The sequence below is a fragment of the Acomys minous genome, assembly GCF_964271855.1.
Source record: "Acomys minous genome assembly, chromosome: 18".
NCBI classification, from domain to species: Eukaryota; Metazoa; Chordata; class Mammalia; order Rodentia; family Muridae; genus Acomys; species Acomys minous.
Window position 1 is genome coordinate 52,138,504 of NC_140501.1, and position 17,978 is coordinate 52,156,481.

General features: G+C 46.1%; 1 long non-coding RNA gene across 1 annotated transcript; it reads right to left on the reverse strand.

Annotated features, from left to right (window-relative positions):
- Positions 1-6,083: 6,083 nt before the first annotated feature.
- LOC311588907 lies at positions 6,084-13,938 on the reverse strand. Its single transcript, XR_014776358.1, has 3 exons — positions 13,747-13,938; positions 6,978-7,122; positions 6,084-6,854 (listed from the first exon to the last, which is right to left on the reverse strand). It is a non-coding gene; the product is annotated as an uncharacterized lncRNA (long non-coding RNA).
- Between the last annotated feature and the right edge of the window lie 4,040 nt (positions 13,939-17,978).

Below are 17,978 nucleotides of genomic sequence, written 5' to 3' on the forward strand. Positions count from 1 at the left end.
CCAATCAGAATGCCTTGCACACTGATGCCTCCTGCCCTCAGAAATCTGCATGTGGCAACCCCTTGGCCCACAAGTCCTCATAGTCACCTTCTTTCTTCCCCAGGTGGCACTGAAAATCTTCACAGTCCCTCTACACACCCCAGTCGCTCGGGGGCCTCTACATGGAAACTCTTTCAATGGCAGAGTCTGCTCCCAGCTAGGGGACCGCCTTTGTGCTCAGGGAGTTGAGAAAGGTGTCTTCGTAATTGCATCATCATCCCCATCACACAGCACAGGGCGCAAGCAGATGCAAAACCAGCTTGGCTAACCGAGAAGAGGAACAATGCAAGGGGACTGGGAAAGCTCCAGGCTTGGATTCCAGCATCCTGCACTCCAGCCACTGCTCCACTGTGACTTGAACAAGTGACGCCAGGCAGTTTTCTGATTCATCTTTACTTTCCCCTAAAATAAATACCGAGAACAAGTGATGACACGCACAACCAGCTCCTGATGTGTGGCGAAGTCTGGCTTCCCACTCGCCTCTCTCTTCATCTTCCTCCCCTCCTTTCCCCACGTGCAACCCTTACTCCTCAGAACTTAGGGAGAAGCAGCAAGAAACAAAACGATTTACTTAAAACCCTCGCTGACTTCAAAGTGTTCCACTCCCTGCCCATGACTCAGTTGGGGCTAACCACACTGTAGCCCCACCTTATAAATAGTTGACCTTTTAACTCATCTGACAAGGTAAGGTTGCTAGGAATAAAAAAAGCATTCACCTGGGTGTGTCCTAGAACCTTCCTAATGAGGAGCTGTGAGGTGTCTAAGCTCTTCACTGAACAAGCCTGAGAAAACCGGGGCTTTGGGATGTCTGTAGTCACCTAACTGGATCCTTCCCAGCACACTCAAGCCCGATGTGACCGTTGAGGTCCAGACTCGATTTGCACCAATGGAACAATCAAGAAGTTTCAAATTAATACAGCGATTCAGAACAGAGGATGCACAGCGAAGAGAAGTCACTAAATTACCGTCGTCAGCCTTGGGCCCATCCCGCCTAGAAATGTGACATCAGCACACGTGCCCCTTAGGTTATATTCTTACAAAGAGAAGTAGAGTGCTGAGGGCTGAATGGAGAATAGGAAGGGGGGAATTCCATAAGACAGTTACCGTTGGAACTGAATAGTAAGGCAGAAAGGAAACGCACAGAAACAGAAGAGACTCCTCACCCTGCCAGCCAGCTCCCTTCTGTTCTCTACAGCGGGCACACGCTGACGGAAGTAATTATAGCCACTCTATAAGGAGCATAATCCAATTTACATGTTAGGAAACTGGGGCTCAGAGAGATGGAGCAGCACACAGTCAGATATCAGTCGTGCGGAAATGCCCAACCTAGTCTGTCCGGTCTGTAGAGCGCGTCACTTCTAGTCTACTAGGCAGCCTCTATTATAGTCTGCTTGAATACAGAATCAGTCCTCCAAGGGGGCTTAACTGGCTTTAGCGAATATATAGCTTCGCCCATGGTCACCTGGCAAAGAAATGTTTTAGAAACTCTGGTTTTCCACCCATCACATAGAAAGTTTGTGTTTTGTTTGTTTGTTTGATTGGTTGGTTTTTTGAGACAGGGTTTCTCTGTGCAGCCTTGGCTGTCCGGGAACTCTCTTTATAAACCAGGCCGGCCTTGAACTGACAGAGATCAGCCTGCCTCTGCCTCCTGAGTGCTGGGATTAAAGGCATGAGCTGCCACTGCCTGGCTTATGTAGACAGTTTTGAGATCATCACTGTACCCTAACAAGTAGAAGACTCTGTTGAAAGTGAACAAAGCTAAGAGTTAAGAACTCTAAGGGAAAAATCGGTCTCAGAGGAGTGCACCCCAGTGTTTGGGGAATCTCATTACACTTCCAGTAGAGAGAGGGAAAAATCATTTAAAACCCAGTCACAGAGAAGGAGGCCGTAAATGCACTAGCCACAGAAGTCTGGTGGCCAGAATGCAGTCTTCAGAACTAGGGTAAAAGAAAAAAAATGAGAAGACATGCATCTGTAATCTTATACTGCGAGATGGGAGGTGGACACAGAAGAATCTCTCAGAAACTCATGAGCCAACTAGCCTGAAGCATGTGGCACGGCAGCAGAAAGAAGGAAACCTTGCCTCGCCATGACGGAAGGAGAGAAGCAACCCACAAAGTTGTCCTTCAACCTCACAAGTGCACCGTGACAGGTGCATAACAGCTCGCACACGCGCGCACACACACACACACACACACACAGCATGATAAACAAATAGCAAAAGTAAAAAAATAAGACACAAGTATAGCCACGGGAGTGGAGAGAGCCGTTAGGAGGACATACTGCTCTTGCAGAGCAAGAGGACCCAAGTTCACTTCCCAGCACCTGTGTCAGTTAACAGCCACCTATAACTCTAGCTTTAGGGGATCTGATGACCTCTTCTGGCCTCCAAGAGTCACACACACACACACACACACACACACACACACACACACACACACAATTTTAAAAGTTAAATAAAATCTTTAAACCCCAGCCTCCACTCCATATATTTGGATGCTCAAATCCCTTGTAGAAGAAGGCATGGTACACAAATACTCTCATATGCTGTAACTTGCCTTGCATTTTATTTGTAGAACCTGACACAATAGAAATGCTGTGTACATCGTTATGCTGTTTGGGGAGTAAGGACGAGAAGAAAGTCTGTATTTGAGCAGCATAGCATCTTTCTGTACATCTTCCATGCATCTTACAGATAGGATAACCTGGACATTCTTATGTGTGCCTGGGCATAAGTGTGCACAAGTGTGTGCGTGTGTACATGTGTGTGTGTGTAGCTGTTTTGTCTGCTTGTGTGTCTGTGTACCATGATGCATGCCTGGTACTGAAGGAAGCTAGAAGAAGATATATGTTTTAGTTAAGGTTTCTATTCCTGTGACAAAACACCATGACCAAAAAGTGATATGGGAGAGGGAAGGGTGTGTCTGGCTTATACTTCCGTATTGCTATTCATCATTAAAGGAAGTCAGGACAGAAACTCAAATAAGGCAGGAACTGGGAGGCAGGAGCTGAAGCAGAGGCCATGGAGGGTGCTGCTTACTGGCTTGCTCCCTATGCTGTGCTCAGCCTGCTTTCTTATAGAACCCAGGACCACCAGCCCAGGGGTGGAACAACCCATAATAGGCTGAGCCCTCCCCCATCAGTCACTAATAAAGAAAATACCTTACTGGAGTCATTTTCTCAATTAAAGTTCCCTCCCCTCAAAGGACTAGTTTGTGTGTCGAGTTGACATAAGACTAGCTGTATCTGAGTTAGAGATACTTGTGAGCTGCCGTGTGGAAGCTAGGAATTGAACCTGGGTCCTCTGGAAAGAGCAGCCAGTACTATTTTATTTTATTTTATTTATTTATTTATTTATTTTTGAGACATGGATTCTTTGTGTAGCCCTGGATGTCATGGAACTAGCTCTGTAGACCAGGCTGGCCTTGAACTCACAGAGATCTGCCTGCCTCTGCCTTATGAGTGCTGGGATTAAAGACATGCGCCACCACTGGCTAGCAGCCAGTATTCTTAACCACTAAGCCATCAGTCCAGCCTCTTGAACACTATTCTTAGCGAGGTCTGCCTTTAGAGAAAGTCATTTAACTACAACCGATTTGCTAAGGTGAACTCAGAGGTGGGCCAGCCTATAGGGAAGGAAATAATTACTTCTAGTGATGTTATAGCCATTTTATCCCAACAGAAGGAAACATATTCATGACTTTTGTTGTTGCTGTGAACAAACGCCTGTCAGGAAAACTTAAGTGAGTGAAGGTTTCTTTTGGGTCAGTTTTTTAGATGGTACAATCCCTCGTGGTGGGACAAGCCTGGAGGAGCGACTCTATGGAGGTGAGACTGTGTGATACAGTTCTCACTGGAACTGGACCAGGAAGCAGAGGAGAGAATGGAAAGCAAGACTAAACTCTAACCCCCAAAGGCCCCCCACCCAGTGGCCCAGCTCAACCAGCCAGGGCCCATGGGCAAAGGTTCCACAACCCCCAAAACATAAAGACCAGCTAAGGCTCAAAGGTCCAAACACAGGACTCTGAGCTGTTGGTGTCACCTTCGAACCATCCAGAGTGAGGAAACAGGATTGTGTGCTCAGTTCAGAGCCTGAAACCTAGCTGAGGGACGCAGAGTCTCCTGTGTGTCTCACCACCCTACCACCCTGTTATTAAAGGCCTATTCAGAGCCAGCAAGATGGCTCCATCTGTAAAGACACTTGCTGCCAAGCCTCACGACTTAAGTTCAACCCCTGTGGGCTGCACGGTGGAAAAAGAGATCCAACTGCTACAAGCTGTCCTCTGACCCTCCTCACACTCATGCGTGTGCCCCACTGCACACATACATGAAGACTCCTTGACTAGCAGCTAGCCACCTCTCCCTTGTTTCTTCCTGTGTGTGTGTGTGTGTGTGTGTGTGTGTGTGTGTGCCTCTAAACTTGGTACAATGAGAAACTAGAATCTTCCACAGTCTCAAGCTTTGAGCCTTTGGCCCTCAGTGTAGGTCCTCAGTTTGAAGACTGTGGAGCCACTCCCAGGTGGCACTTGGCTGGTGGAGGCGGGTCATCATGGAGAGGGCGGGGCTTTTGAAGGTTATATCCATCCCTGGTCCCTGACTTGCTCTGTCAGCTTCCTGGAACCCCGCCGCCATCTGACCTATGCTTCTGCCACGGATTGAGCTGCTCTGTCTTGCCTTCTTTGCCATCATGGACTAAAAGCTCTGAAACCATGCTCCAAAATAAATCCTCCCTTACGTTGCTTCTGTAAGGTATACTCTGTCACAGCGATACACAGAGTAGCCGATACATCACATCCCCGGTTGGTTCTTCCTATAAGAACACCAGTCACGTTGAAACCCCAACGGCCTCACTTCAATACAATCGCCTCTTTAAGCACGAAGGTTTTGTTGTTGTTGGTGGTGGTGGTTTGGCTTTTTGTTTGTTTGTTTTGCTTTTTTTGAGACAGGGTTTCTCTGTGTAGCTTTGGCTGCCCTGAACTCATTTTGTAGCCCAGGCTGGCCTGGAATTCACCGGGATCCACCTGCCTCTGCCTCCCTGAGTGCTGAGATTACAGGTGTGCACCACCACGTCCGGCTTAAACACCAAGTCTTTAATCACCGTAAACATCTGCATGTGAGTTTGGGAGCAGGGTAGGGACAACTCTATGGGACAACAGCCATGATGATTATCAAAAATACAATGAGGAGGCTAGAAAGACGGCTCAGTGATTTAGAGCACCTGTTCTTACAGCAGATGAAGGCTTGGTTCCCAGTACATATGATGGCTCCCGGCCATCTGTAATGCCAGTTCCAGGAGATCAATGCCCTCTGCTGACCTCCATGAAGTGCACATACATACATTTGGGCAAAACATTCATACACGTAAAATAAAATAATAAGCCTTAAAATCTTGTGAAGTATACACAATGGGATAGAGCTAGAGAGATGGTTCAATGTTCAGAGCACTGGCTGGTTTGATTCCTAGCACCCCATTGCGGCTCACAGCCATCTGTAACTCCAGTGCCAAGGACTCCTGCAAACTTTCTGGACCTTATGGGCACCATGAACACATGTAGTGCACAGACATACACGTAAGCAAATATAATAGATAAATCTCTAAATGGATGGATGGATGGATGGATGGATGGATCTAGGTATGTATATATGTGGGTATTGTGTACGTGAGTACTAAATGTTATTGTGAATATATGTATGTGTGTATGCGTGTTTGTATGTATGCATGTGGTTATGGATGGATGGATGTGGCTATGTGGTACCAATCTATTCTCAAATAATCCAGAAATAAAAGTTATTTGTACAGCATTTCCAACTGTTATGTAAACGTGCTCTTGTTTAAAACTAAAAGCACGAGTATGAAGGTGGTTCTTGTATTCTTCCGAAAATATTCTGGGGGAAAGCTGAAGAGATGGCTCAGCAGCCAAGGGCACTTGCAGCGCTCATAAAGGATCTGAGTTCAGTTCCTAACACTGACTCAGGGTGGCTTACCTCTCACTCCAGCTCCAGAGGGTCTGACACCCTCTTCTGGCTTCTGTGGGCACAAGCATAGACACACAATTTAAATTTAAAAATATTTTAATACTCTGGGATAAGTGAAAACCAGGGAATATTTTTTATAAGGAGAAAAATGGAAAGGAGTTAATTATAAGCCTGATATTTAATTCCAACTCTTTAAAAAAATGTGCCTTGGTGAATACTTAGTAGTGTGGGGATCCTGGCACAAAGGCAGGTGATAGAGCAGGCGCTTTAATGATGAGTAGCTCCATCACAATGGACTCACAGATGTCAGGCCTCTGCCTTGGTCCCCTCACACAGTCAAGCAAAGGCTTTTCAGTGCTGATGTTTTTTATTCTAAAGTGGCATCTTCCATCATCTTAGGATTCTCTTAGCAACCTGCCAGCTATAGGAGGCTCCCACACTACCACAAAGTAAATTAACTAGCGACAGAAGAAAGTGTCTGGGGCAGGAAGAACAAAGGAGGGGTTCAGTTTCTGCCAAATTATGACACAGCACCGTTTGTGTGTGTGCAGTGGGTGCTGCATACAAAGGAGCAGGTGGGGTTTAATTAACTGGGAAGTGGATAAAAACCAGAGGAGGCACATCGATGAAGGGGCGCAGGAGAATGAGTCTCACCAGAGAGCGTCGAGACTGGATGAAGAGGGTTTGGAGATACGTAGCTTAGTTGGTAGAGCGCTCTCTGAGCATGCGCAAAGCCCTGGGTCTGAGTTCAAGCACCACACAAATTGGGTGTGACAGCACACACCTGTAATTCCAGCACCCTGGAGCAGGAGGATCAGAAGACTGAGATGCATGAGACACTGAAGAAAAAAAAAAAGACAAATCAAAAACCATGAAAAACCATCAGTCCCTCAGACCATCAGCAGCCTCCCTTCCCCTCACTCAAACACACATCAAAGGCGGGCTTCTTGGTGAACACTTACCAAATGAAGCCACTGCCTCATTCTAGGGCCAAATATGTGTTCTTTGTAGGAAATGGGTCCCAGCTGTGAAATTCCACTGTATGGGGGTTGGGGCAGACCATATATTTTATCTGTTGCCTCCACAATCTCTGTCTTGCAGTCTCTCCTTTTGAAAAAAAAAACCCATAATACTATTACATATAATATAGTATATGATATATTACATATAATATATCCATTGTATACTTCATACATTTTGCAGAGAGCTAAGATTTCTGTGTCATATCATCTTAGCAGGAATCATTTGCTAAGAAAAATCTCGACAGGGCAATGAGGGGTAGGAAATAGCACTTAGTAAGAGCCAGGGCTAGGGGTCTGGCCAAGATGGCTCAGTGGATAAGACCATATACTGCTCTTGTAGAGGATCCAGGTTCAATTCCCAGCACCCACATTAGGTGACTCACAACAGCCTGTTACTCCAGTTCCAGGAACCTGATGCCCTCTTCTGGCTTCCTTGGGTACATGATGCATATAAACTCACATAGACACATACACATAAATTTAAGTGTGTGTGTGTGTGTGTGTTGTTGTTGTTGTTGTTGTCATTGTTTAGAGAAAAGCAAGTTGGAGTGTTGTCTCTTTTCTGTTATTTCAGTGACTATATGCCCATATACAGCACATGCATACATATGCCCTTACATTACTCTACACACACACACACACACACACACACACACACACACACACACCAAAAGTCAGAGAGACTGATTAGCCTCACATTTTGGCCTCTCCCTTCCTCATTTTCCAGGACTGAATTCATTCTTTTTCTTCTAGATGGCCCACTGCATTCTAATTCCTAACTCAATTAAGATTTTATCTCGTCTTTTAAGATTTAATAAAGCACCACTTACTCTAGCAAGTCCTCTCCCACGGTAGCTCCTACTCCCTGTCTCTTTTTGCCTGTCAGCCCCTTATTACACCACGTGTACTTGGCCATTACGTTGTCAAGGTGCAGGTTACTCTAGGGCACCCGAGCTTTCTTGTACCTCTTCCGCCCACCTCTCTCTGCGCTCCCTCCAACACACAAGTGCTTAATAAAGGCTCTCTCAGTTTAAGAGGCTCAGAGTTAATGAGACCTGATTTCTCCAAGGCTTTATTTACACATGCTTTTCCCACTATAGTCTTGGAAGGCATTGGACCAAAAATGCATGGGAACAAGCCTCTTCCTGCAGTAAAGCAAGTTTCAAAAAAAAAAAAACATTAATTAGAAAGGACCTTTGCTATTAAAAAAGAGAACAGCTCGGAGGGTGGCAACGCCTTTCTCACACACCTCGCTGGTTAAAATGCATATGGGTTTGCGCCATGGATTAAAAGCCCTGAACCTGAAGGCCAGTTCCCCTCGGCTTTGTGAGGCTTACGTTTCCTTCCCCGTTTGCCTCCCATCAATGACGTCCAGAACAATGCAGGGAAAAGATCCTGGAGTTGCCCCTGATTTTATCAGTTGCCTACAGGCAACTAACCTGGAAGCCTGGGCAGGGATCTGGGCCAGAAAAGAAAGCGCATTTCAAAGGAGGTATGAGTTTATCACGCCCACTTGTTATCTGAACCTGGCTCCGAAGACACAGGTTATTCTACCAACACTGATATTTCCCACAGTCCCTTTACAGGCTCTCCTTGTGGGTGCCTGATATGACTTATCTAGGATCTTGTTTTTGTTTTTTGAGATAGGTTGTTTTTTATTGTTTTTTAATTATGTGTAGGCGTGTTTGTCTGCGTATGGGTATGTGCTGGGAACTGAACTCGGGTCCTCTTCAAGAGCAGTAATTGCTCTTCACCATCGCCCCCAGCCTCTGAGACTTACATTGGAATACCGCCTTCAGTCGAGTAGTTCACCAGCTCCCCCCACCCACCCCCCCCCTCCACCCCCATTCTCATCACTTTATCCAACAAGCATCACTTCTGAAATGAAAGAGCCAGGACCTCTGGGGACATGTGAGAGAAGATATGTCCTTGACATTGAATTAACTCTACGGCTGCAGTCACTCTGGAACACACATCTGCACATCCAACACTGCGCCAACACTGTTAGGGACAGTACCCACCCAGAGAGCCTGATTCCTGCGTGTTTAAGGCGGGTTCCTGAGCTTCCTCTAGACTAGTGCTTCTCAGCCTTCCTAACACTGCAGCTGTTTAGTACACGTCCTCATCTTGTGGTGACCCCCAACCGTGAAGTTATTTTTATTGCTACTTCATCTCTGTAATTTTGTTATTGTTATGAACCGTAATGTAGATATCCGAGTTTTCCCATGATCTTAAGCGACCCACTTAAAGAAGGGGTCACGACCCACAGCTTGAGACCACTGCTCTAGAAAGTCTAAGTTGTAGACGCCCTAGGTGAGTGAAGCAAACGATAAGAGTCATGTGAGCTGCGGGCCTGGTTCGTGTCTGTGTCCCAGTAGCCAGGAGGCTGAGGCAGGAGAATTCACACATACACATACACGCGTGCACACACACACACACACATGCAGACACACATTCACACCCGTGCATATACACACACACAAGCACAAACAGATGCATAGTCACAAACAGATGCATGTGCACACGCGTGCACACGCACACATGCACACACGGACAAAGGATAGCAATGAGGCCTGCACAAAGCTCAGTCCTCTGGTTTGCTTTTCCACTGTGATAAACACCATGACCCCAAACCAACTTGGGGATAGAAGGGTTTATCTGGCTTCCAGTCCGTTGTGGAGGGAAGCCACTGTAAGAACTCAGGGCAGGAGCTGAAGAGGAGGCCACAGACGAGCATTGCTAATGGGCTTCTCCTGCTAGTTTTCAGTCAGCTCTCAGGCGCATCGAAGAACCATCTGCCCAGAGTGGCACCACCCACACTGCCTCCTCCCCATCTTTAGTCAAGAAAACATCCCTCAGGCATGCTCACGTGGCAGAGGCAGTTCCTCAGCTGAGCTTCCTCTTTCCAGGCAACTCTAGTCTGTGTCAAGTTAACAAAAAACTAACCATCACACCCCGGATTCAGTCATAAGCACCACACAGAGCAGGCATGGTGACTTGTGTCTGCAATCCCAGAAGCTCAAGGTCATTCCTCAGCATGGATGGGGTGGCACACTCCATTAGTCTCAGAACTTGGAAGGCAGAGGCAGGGGGGAGTCTCTATAAATTTGAGGCCAGCCTGGTCTACCTAGGGAGCTCTAGACATGTCAAGACAACATAGTGAGACCCTGTCTCAAAAACAAAATAAATAAATAAATTACATACATGTACCTGAGAGTCTAAAAACAATTTTTCTTTTTTGTCTTTGTCTTTTACTTTATTTATTACATATGTGTATGGTTGTGTAGAGGTCAAAGGATAACTTATAAGAGTCGCTTCTATCTGTCTGTCTTCTAGGAGTTTGGGATCATTTAGGTTGAGCAGAGAATGTCCTGGTGTTAAAGCAAATTGGTGGTCATAGTTCCACAATTTACCTTCTTCTAGAAAGTTCATGCTTCCACCCTCCCCACCCCCTACCCCCACCCCACCCCCAGCCACGGTTAGCTCTCTTCTGGTAAGTTCCTTGGGCTCCTCCATTCTTCTCTGCATGCTCTGTGGGACGCTCTAGGGTCCTGTGGAATTGCCCAAACGTTGAGAGACAAAAACTCATGTTTCCTCTTCCCTCCCCCCCCCCTCTCTTTTCTCTCCTCCTCCCTCCCCTCTTCTCTCTCTCCCTCCTCCCTCTCTATCTGGTATGTTCTCATTAATATGTAATGAGGAAATCCATAATAAATGAATGACTCTCACACAGACGATCAACCACACAGATGTGATGAGAGGAGAAACTAAGCAGCCATCATCATCTGCCCCGTGATGGAAGAAGGCGCCACCCTCAAGTGCTCGCCCTGCCTGCCAGCAAAAAGAAACACAAACCAAATCCCATCTGGTTAAATCTCCAGGTCTAACTACCAATTTCTTTGAAATACAGGGGAATCTGCCAGCTAACACACAATGTGCCACAGAAAAACCTACCCTGGGCGCCCTTTGGAACAAAGGCCTGGATTCCCGTCACGCAAAAAAAAAAAAACCAAAAAAAAAAAAACCTGTGTGGGAGTGTCCAAAGGAAACCACAAATATGAAAGAAGCAGAAAACATCAGCCAACTCATAATGTGTAGCCATGTTTAGGCCTTTATCAAAACACCCAAAATGTTTAAATGTATGGTATTTTTAAAAAATTGGAAATTTTTGTAATAAATTGATATTTGCTATAAGGAAATTGTTCATTGTGTATCTAATATGATGGCTCTGGTGGTTTGGGTTTGAGGTTTTTGTTTTGTTTTGTTTTAAAGATTTTATTTATTTATTTATTTATTACTTATATAGTATTCTGTCCCCACGTGTGCCTGCGTGCCAGAAGAGGACACCAGATCTCAATATAGATGGTTGTGAGGCACCATGTGGTTGCAGGGAATCGAACCCAGGACCTTTTGGAAGAACAGACAGTGCTATTACCCACTGAGCTACCTCTCCAGCCATGGGTTTGAGTTTTTGAGACAGGAACTTGTGTATCCCTGATGGTCTACACCCTCCGAAAAAACCCAAACAAAACAAAAACCCAGATTACACAGGCACATACACCACATATACATACACCCACAACCCACACCCACACCCACACCCCACAACATACACACAGTGAGGAGTGGAAAGACAGCACAGAAAGAAATATAGTGAAATATGATTGAAGAAATGGAACTGTAGGGCTGGAGAGACAGTTCAGAGGTTGAGAGCACTGACTGCTCTTCCAGAGGTCATAAGTTCAATTCCCAACAACCACAGGGTGGCTCACAACCATCCATAATATGATATGTTGCCCTCTTCTGGCCTGCAGGTGTACATGAAGGCAGAACACTGTATACACAATAAATGAATAAATCGTTAAAAAAAATTAAGAAATGGAACTGTAGATCAGTAGTGGAACATTTACTCACCCAGCGTATATTAGACTAGGAACTGGATTTAATCCCCATCACCTTATAAGAAGCAAAGAGGAGAAATGAGGAAGAGGAAAGGAGAGAAGTCCTTATTGCCGGAGACACAATGCACTTGAAGCCCAGAGGACCGGAGCCAAATCTGACCTGAATGCCTCTTCCCTTGAGGATTAATTACCATGGTACCAGCTGCCACCATCAAGCTTCCAAAGGAGAGAGGTAACCAACAGTCCCACCCAGCTGTGCTGCCTTGTTTTATGCCATTTTGACACAGGCAAGAGTCCTCTGAGAGGAATTAATCCCAATTGAGAAAATGCTCCTATAAGACTGGGCTGCAGGGGGCTGGAGAGATGGCTCAGTGGTTAAGAGCACTGGCTGTTCTTCCAGAAGTCCTGAGTTCAATTCCCAGCAACCATATGTACATACAAATAGAGCACTCATACATAAAATAAATAAATAAACCCTTAAAAAAAAAAAAAGACTGGGCTGCAGGCAAACCTGAAGAGCATTTTCTTAATTACTGATTGATGTGAGAAGGCCCATCCCATTGTGGGTGGGGTTAGCCCTGGGCTGGTGGTCCTGGCTTTCAAAAGAGAGCAGGCTGAGTAAACCAGGAAGCAGCACCCCTCCATGGCCTCTGCATCAGCTCCTGCCTACAGAATCCTGCCCTGTTTGAGTTCCTGTCCCAACGTGCTTTGAGGATGAACAGTGATATGGAAGTGTAAGACAAATAAAGCCCTTCCTCCTCAAGTTTTATTGGTCATGGTCTTTCATCACAGCAATGGTAACTCTAAATAAAGCACCAGCTCTGATGACTAAGGGTGCAGGAGTGGCATGCATACCTTGGCAGTAATTAGTAGCTCTCTGGTTGGGCTTAAGACCACTTGGTGGAAGGGAAACCTAGCTAAATACTCAGGACTAGTGACATCATGGATATTGGAGGAAAATCTACAACCTCTAATTTACTAAACCACCATAATCCTTAACAATAATCTACAAACATTTGTCCTTATACCCACAGATAGGTGCAGCCTTCACTCTCCATCAGGGAACAGAGGCCAGTACAGAAAACCATAGCCAATCAAAATCTGGAATCGTGGAGTTTGGCCTCAGTGGGTACATCTATAAAACATTCCTACACCTAAGGCTCAGGGAACACGGTGGAAGAGGGGGTGGAAAGACTGTAAACACCTGAGGATCGGAATCAGAGAGGTTGTTATGAGATTGCGTCTTCTAGGAATGTCAGGCGCTGCACCTATAAAACCTTCAAAGCTTGACTGGCAAAATGCGAACTGAACAGGGATGACTTCAGTGAATATTCCTAACTGCACAGGGAAAAAAAAACCAACCCATGAGGCCTTAACCCTACATAAAGAATAGGCAAGCGAGGACAGCTGAGATTGGGAGTGGTAGCCTTCCCCAGGGAAGAGCACAGCAGTTGGAGGAGGATGGGATTGAGCAAAGAAAAGTGGGCCCTAGTGGGCAAGTGGGTGACATACTGATGTTTATTCTGCTATGGGGCCTAACTCTAATATTAAAAATACTCCATAATCAAAGATGTCTTTGACTGTAATCATCTGCCCATCCACTTGATTAGTGAGCCAACTCAACACCATGTCTTTATACAGCAGAGAAATGGTCCAGTGGCAGCAAGGCCTTGGGAGCCAAGCAAGTTTACTAAGAGTCAGGGATGCTTTGAGGTCTTAAGATGAAAGCCAGCCATAAAACCATGAGGTGTCATTACCATATTACGATTAAATAGCACTAAATTGGAGGTCCAGGTGTGAGTACCACTTACGTTAAAATTCGGAACCGGTGGGAATGACCTGGCTGAGCAATGTCCACACAGGGTCAATGAGCGAGGATTGAGTCAATGACGTTCTTCCCTGTATTAGATGCTCTTTTGGAGACATGAAGATTCTTGTCTGAGTCCTGTCTACCATTTTCCTATGCAAGATGCATTTTCTTCTACCTCTTCTGCTCCATCCTGCAGGCTGAAAATAAGTCCATGATAGACCAAATTGCACACAGTGACCCTTCCACTCAAGATGTCATGCATCCATTCAGCCATGTGACTCTACAAAATAGGTGTCTACTCTGTGCAAGTAATGCAGCCATGAAGAAAGCTCTTGCTGGGGCAGCTTGCAGACCACTGGCAGTAAGATGCCTAAAGAGCCAGAGGTGTAGCTCAGTCGGTAAAACGCTTGCCTTGCACGCAGGAGGTCCTCAATCGAAGTACCAGCATCCTCCAACACTGGGCATGGTGGTGCATACTTGTAATACCAGTGCTTGGGAGGTAGAGGTAGGATGATCTGAAGTTCAAGGTCATGTTCAGCTACATACTGAGAGACCATAAAACCATGTCTCAAGGGGCTGGAGAGATGGCTCAGTGGTTAAGAGCACTGGCTGCTCTTCCAGGGGTCCCGAGTTCAATTCCCCACACCCACATGGCAGCTCACAACTGTCTGTAACTCGAGTTTCAGAGGATCTGACGCCCTCTCTCACAGACAGACAGACATGTAAGCAAAACACCAACACAAATAAAATAAGTTATGTAAAAAAAAAAATACTGTCTTAAAACAACAGCAACAAAAGAAAGAAGTAACTTCCCTATGAAGTCCTCTTGGTCACCATGATGCTGGCTCCAAGCCCGCTGGGCACTTCTTAGTTACATGTGGAGGCCAGAGGACGACCTCAAATGACAAGTGGCATCTACCGTGGCACACACTGTGTGTGTGTGTATGTATGTATGCGTGTGTGTGTGTGTGTGTGTGTGTGTGTGTGTGTGTGTGTGTGTCGTGTGTGTGTGTGTGTGTGTGTACAAGTGTTGGAGAGAGAGGTGGAGGGTGAGGGTATCCCTCATTGGCATGGAACTTGTCAAGTAGGCAAGGCTGGCCAGCCAGCAAGTCCCAAATATCCATCTGTCTCTCCTCCCTAGCATTAGGATTACAGGCACCCACTACCATATACAACCTTTTTCACATAGGTTGGGGGGGAGGGAAGGGGAGGAGGTCGAAGAAACACAAGGCTTTACCACCTTCCACTCCAGACCCGCAGAGTAGTACCCAGAAGTCTCCACTCGTTGGCTGTGGTGCTTAATTGTGACTGTCAGTTTGATTGGATCTGTAATCAATTGAGAGACCTGCCTCTGGATGGGTCTGTTAGTCATTTCTAGGAAGGATTAACCAAAGGAGGAAGGCCTTCCAGAAAGTAGGCAACCCCTTCCAGTTGTGACCCAGATACGAAGAGATCCAAGGAAATCAGAAAGCTACACCTGCCCCACCCCACCCCACCCATTCGATGACATCAGAGCCCAAGTTCTTTCAGTTTCCTACATGGACTAAGGACCAGTTGGCTCTCCCAGAACCCTCAGGCTGTCAATGCCAGACCAGGGCTGCTGAGGCAGCAAGCTTTAGGCACTAAGCAGCTACTGGGTTCTCAGACTCACCATTAATAGAAATTGCTGTTGTTAAACTCCCAAGACTTCATTGGCCTCTGTGTAAGCCAATGTAACAAAATCTATGCTAATCAATACTATTCCTCTAGGGAACCCAGACTAACACATTGCCCTATACCTGAAGGGACCACACTGGCCACTCTGACTGGTCAATCTCTGAATCATTCTAACAACGGTTCTCATAGATCAATATCTTATGACAAAAGGTAGAAGTAACCTCACCCCACCTTACAGCAGCAGCAGCAACAGCAGCTTCTTCATCATCTGGGAGGCCCTGGCAAACCTGTTCCCAAATAATGACCAGCCAGACCACAGCCTGACCAAGATTGCCTGCTTGGCTGGCTGTGCAAACCCCAAGCCGCTCTCTATCCCCCTGTCTATAAAACCTCAATGATCTTATCAGCTTCCCAAAGACAAGTCTTAGGACTTTTCTGCTCCTCCTGAGTTGGGGCGCTGAATAAAACCCTCCTGCCCTTAGCACTGTGTTTCTCTCTCCCACTGGCTTTCTGAAACACTTGCCTAAACATGGTCCATTGTACCCCAGAGGCCAGGTTTTCATTCTAAAACTAGTAACGCAGCAACTGATGGACTCAGTCATCCCAGCCCAGCTGAGCAAAGTTTAGGAACATCATTTTACCCCCAGATGGGTTCATGGCATCCCCAAGATGAGAGGACCTGCCACCTTTCCCTTGCTACCATCTTGAGGTATGGCAGGGAAAAAAATACAAAAATGAAGAGGTCGTGAAATGGAAAAAAATTCCTCCCCCATGGGATCTAGTTTTCTCTTTTACCTGAGAGCCAAGAAACTTCAACACAACTGATAAAATCAAAACTGCCTACAGAGCTGGCATATGTCTTCTTAAAGACTTCTCACACATGGACGTCTAAAACAACGAATGAACTGTGTTTACTTACAGCCAGATGTAGGTAACTTTGAGTTTTAGTATATTAACACTCTCCTCTTACCCATAATTCTGAATCACGCACCTCACAGAACCACCTGTTATGAAGTGTGCTACGTCAGGAACATGAACGGATGCGGGTATGTCTTTCCACAAATAGTCAGTAATAATTTCTCTCTCTCTCTCTCTCTCTCTCTCTCTCTCTCTCTCTCTCTCTCTCTCTCTCTGTGTGTGTGTGTGTGTGTGTGTGTGTGTGTGTGTGTGTGTTACAGAATGGCTGCCGAAGGATTAAAGAGGCTGCAGCAGAGTTCATGGAATTCCAAGAGGTTTTCTAGAGGAAGGAGGAAGAGGTGATGGCGGTGGCTGATACAGATGTATGAAGTCACTATGTGCCAACTGTAGGGCTGCTGGAGACACCCAGATGCACCGGGTCTAGTATTGACCTGGATCCCCGGTTTCAGTAGAACCAAAGACATGAAATGAGAACTACAGACCATTGGGACCAGGTCCAGAACCAGGTCCAGATGAAGGAACTGATGGACGACAGACAGATGACAGTCTAAGTAAGCTGCATCAGCCGTGGGAGCCAAGCTTAGCTGAAGAACCTGGGATGGTCAAGGGTTATCTTTCTACTGGTTTCCTGAAGAGCACACGGAGCTGTCAGATGACAGGTCATTGGGGGCTATGGCCATCATCACAGAAGGCAACTCCTCTTTACTGAGTCTAAGTGAAGGCCTGGTTTTGCCGCTCAGGTTTTAACATACCCCTGTGCATATATGATCCCAATCTACCTTGCTAAAGCTTATAGGTGGGACCTTTTCACTTCTAGGGGTAGGTTATCTATCAGTCTGTGACTCCAGGGTAGTGAGGGACAGGTAGGTGGTACTCACAGGCACAGCGGGATGCAGAATCATCCTGCCTCTGTATTGGTACGCAAAACATGGCTGAGAATTGCTATACCTCAAGATGATAGCAAGGGAAAGGTTGCAGGTCCTCTCTCATCTTGGGGAGTGCCATGAACCCAGGACAAGACACAGCCTGAAAGCCAATGCTTACACAAAACGGAGTAACTTAGAGCAGGGCACTGTATGATCTTAACACCGCCTCACGATTTTCATCTACAAGAGAAAAATCTTTAAGACAAGAAAAGCAAATCAGCTCATATTTTGAAACTTTGCCTAATCTGTAGACCTTATTGTAAACTGCATCCTCTGAGAAATGTAATGTAGGAGAAAGCCATGGGCATCTAAGCATGGCTCTTTCTTTCTTTTTTAATATATATTTTATTAATTTATTCATATTACATCTAAATTGTTATCCCATCCCTTGTATCCTCCCATTCCTCTCTCCCTCTCATTTTCCCCTTACTCCCATCCCCTATGACTTAGATGGGGGGGGAACCTCCTCCCCCTGTATATGCTCATAGGGTATCAAGTCTTTCACACGGACTCTGGATAGCAGCATGGCTCTTTCTTGAGAAGCTTGCCCCGTGCCTGGAGCAGGAAGGTGGTGCAGTGTCCTTTCCTGTACGCCTCTGTCTAAAACCTTAACAAATCACAGACTTTACTTCACTCTGGCTCCTGATCAGTGATGGGGATGGACCCCCTCAAGCTGCTGGTGGCTGTGCTGAGCTGTCCCTCTGTCACCACTGACATTCTAAATGTCTGTGCT